Genomic DNA, 3,697 nt, shown 5'->3' on the forward strand with positions numbered 1-3,697 from the left:
CATCTTCAAGCCTCTCCCTCTGGCTCTTGGTCCTGTGCAGAGCAGCTCTCCTGGACAGAGACGCAGATGGGACTCTGGGAAGCAAAGGGAACACTGAGTCAGGAGCAGGGCCTTTCCCTTGGCAGCACCTGCACTTCCATCAGGGAAGAGAAAATCTCAGTGCCCCTCCAGGATTGCTGGAAAGCAGCAGCAGGCCGAGGGGCCAGGGTGTGGCGAGCGCAGCGCGGCGGGACTGTCCCGCAGCCCCGGCACAGCCGGCACAGCTCCCGGGCCCTGCCGCACAGCTGCCTTGCCCCAGGACAGCCCCTGTGCCGGCCGGGGCAGCTGCGCCGAGCAAGCCCCAGCACGGGCAGGGCCGCTCCTGCCCCTGTGCCGGCCCCTGCCCACGGCCACAGCCCACGGCACCCTCACCCCACCCTGCCCCACCGGCCCTGGGGCCTCACCAGCCTCTGTGCCAGCAGCAGCTCCTGCTCCTGCTCGCAGCCTTCAGCTTCTCCCTCCCGGCTCCTGTCCTCCTGGCAGGTCTGTCCTCCTGCTGTCTTCAGGGTCTTCAGTGCAGCTGAGGCAAAATCAGAGCCTCAGGAATTGGTTCCAAGGCCTGGCAGAGCCGCAGTCCCAGACCCCTCTGTGCTCCCTGCTGGCCCCTCCATCCCCTCAGCCCCGCCATGCTCTCGGCAAACCCCGAGTCCCCTTCAGTTTCTTCAGACCCCGGGTCCTCTCACCCCCCTCAGTCCCTTCTCACCCATCCCGTCCCCTTAGAGCCACCAGCCCCCTCAGCCTGTGCCACTTCCCTGTCACCTCAGTGCCACCATTGCCCTCTGCTGCCCCACACCCTCAGCCCCAGCAGCACCTCAAGGTCACCGTCCCTTCAGTGCCAGCGCCCCCTCAGCCCCTCAGCCCCTCAGCCCCTCAGTCTCACCGTCCCTCAGCAGCTCCTCAGGGGACTCTGCCTGGGGCCAGCGGCAGCTGCCACCGCTCCAGGGACACCCGGGGCTGGAACTGCTGCTCCGCCCGGCCCGGCCCCAGCTCGGACCAGCACAGCAACAGGGGACAGAGGACACAGGGGACAAACAAGAGATGGAAAAGGAATTAGAGAGGGGAAACACCTTAAAAATGCAGCCTAGCCCTACACAGCTCAATCTGTGGATCTAAATTCTGTTTACCTTTAACTAAAGAAATATGTATAAATATAAATATAAATATAAATATAAATATAAATATAAATATAAATATAAATATAAATATAAATATAAATATAAATATTTAATTAATAGTTATTAAAATGCATTACTAGTAATAAAAATAATAACATACATATATATATTAATATTACCCTATACATATATATATGCAAATCTGAAAAGCTATAAAAGTAACTACATATAACTATAGAAGTCTCTAAATGTATCTATAAACAGAGGGGTTCCACCTGCCCGATGGTCACAGGCTCTCCCCCGTTTTCTCCCTGGCACGCAGGGCAGCCCTCCTGGCAAGGTAGATCAGATGGATATCTGGGAAGCAAAGGGAACACCCAGTCAATATTGGCCTCTGTCCATCTTTCCCTTTGGAAGTTACTGTCCTTCTGTCAAAGACTGTAAGAGATGGCCTGGAAGGCAGACTCTCAATTGGGAATTTCAGGCCTGCTCTTTAAAGAGCTGGAATCCTTCCAAGTTTTCAAAACTTCTCAACTTCTGAAGTTTCCCAAAAAACTCACAGCACTCACAGTACAAATGGCTCCCATGAGAGCTTGAAACACACAGTCCCAGCTCCCACAAAGAAGCCCAGCCTTGTTCTTTCTCTGTGCTGACAGAGAGACCTCAGTCCTCACTGAAATGGCTGAGACTGAAGGGTGCTGTGAGCTGAGTTATGAATCCAAATTGGGATACCCAGCTTGGTGACACACATCCCACAAGATCAGGTTTATTCCTGGCTCTCTTGCCACACCAGAGGACTCAGTGTCAGAGCCTCTGGAGAAGTGAGGAGGGCAGGGCTTGGGGAGGTTGTCTCAGTGCAGGATTTGAACTAAAGGCATGGGAAACACCAACCCTGAAACCAAGAACTCAACTCTTCTGATCTCCCTGCCTGTCAGAGGCAGGCTCAGAGCAGCCCTCTCACATCTCTCTAAACCAATGGGGGCTCTGTCCTTACCAAGCTCCTCGGGTTCCTGGGAACTGTTCCCAGAGCTCTCAGTGCCAGGCAAACCTCCCTCTGCTGCAATGTTGTTCACAGGCTCCCCTCCTGAAGACTCAGAGGCAACATTAATATACCCCTTGAAAGAGAAACAGAAAGAAATAAACCCTTCTTGCCAGCTACATAATACATGTGGTCCAACAACACCATGCCTCACATACTTAATATCTTGTTCCTAACAAGAAATCTGGGCCACAAACACCTTCAAAATTCAGATTTGACTCCTCCAACACGGTCCAAAAGCTGTCAAAGCTGACAATGCTGAGTGTGGTGGTGACACTGAACACATGGATGGCTGCTAAGGAAGAAGTCCTGCCAGTTCCTGGATCAGGGAGGTGCTCCTCCCTCCACAGCCCTGTGCAGAACAGTCTCATCCAGGCTGCAGCTTTGCAGAGACTGCATGGGAACACACATCTCTTCCCATACAGATGCCCAACAGCAAGGTGATTGAGCTCTGGAACATGGAGAGCAAGACTGGGCAGTTTGTCCAGCTAAGGAGTTCCCAGATAGAAACTGGACTGCAGGCACCACATTACTGAGAGGACAAGAAAGCTGCAGCTCCAGCCCATCCCCAAACATGGCTCTGGGAGCACCTACACACACGGCAGGGCTCACACAGCAGCAGCAGCTGCAGCCCAGCCCTTGCTTTGCCTTGGCCTTCCAACACAAAAGAGGCAGAGCCCACATCTGCTGCTGCAACAGAGGCACCTCTCACATGCCCCTCCCTGCATGGGACACTTTGCCTTCAGTGCCATTCTCCAAACACTCTTCTCTTCTTTCCCATCAAACAAAGACTGGTAGAATGCACAAAGCTTTCACTTCCTCATCACAAATGGCCCTGCAGGAGGAATTCTTCCCAGGAAAAGGAGCACTCAAACTTGGCCAACACAGGCTCACACCTCTCATCCTCACTCAGGGGAGTGATTTTCTCATTCCTCTTCTCTTAGAAACCTTACTTTACCAAGAAAATCCTTCCCTGTCCATTCACAACTGAATTCAAGAAGCCTTTGCTTCTCAGCCAAGTAACAACTTGCAAAAGCTCTCAGTCAGCCCCTTTCATCCCTGTTCAGCAGAGTTACCTGAGCAGAGGGAGACCTTTCAGGCAGGGAGGACGAAAGCATCTCCTCCAGTGTCTCAAGCACCATGTCCAGATCCAGCGGGGGCAATTCCTCTTCCCCAGGAGTATCCCAGAGCCACCTGGGGGCTCTCCATGGTGCATAACCAGCATAGCCAGCTGCAGCACTGGGGGCTGAAGTGCCTGGAGTGGCTGCAAGAGTTCAAACACATTGGTCAGGCTCCAGAATGTGGCTTTGGGACATGGAGCTCTATGCTGCCTTGGATCAAACACCACAGGAAGCACACAGCAACCTCAATTCCAGAAACGTACTCAAACTTCACAGGGAATTGGGAGAGTGAGTTCTCCCTCTTAAAAATCTTTCTTCTAAATTATGTGTATGTATATGAAGGATGGATTTTAAAATTGATCTACATATACACAAAAGCACTT

General features: G+C 52.4%; 1 long non-coding RNA gene across 1 annotated transcript; it reads right to left on the reverse strand.

Annotated features, from left to right (window-relative positions):
* Positions 1 to 1,448: 1,448 nt before the first annotated feature.
* LOC306816543 lies at positions 1,449 to 3,424 on the reverse strand. Its single transcript, XR_013777707.1, has 3 exons — positions 3,270 to 3,424; positions 2,149 to 2,269; positions 1,449 to 1,511 (listed from the first exon to the last, which is right to left on the reverse strand). It is a non-coding gene; the product is annotated as an uncharacterized lncRNA (long non-coding RNA).
* Positions 3,425 to 3,697: the final 273 nt, after the last annotated feature.

The sequence above is a fragment of the Erithacus rubecula genome (genome assembly GCF_903797595.1).
Source record: "Erithacus rubecula genome assembly, contig: scaffold_662_arrow_ctg1, whole genome shotgun sequence".
Lineage (NCBI taxonomy): Eukaryota > Metazoa > Chordata > Aves > Passeriformes > Muscicapidae > Erithacus > Erithacus rubecula.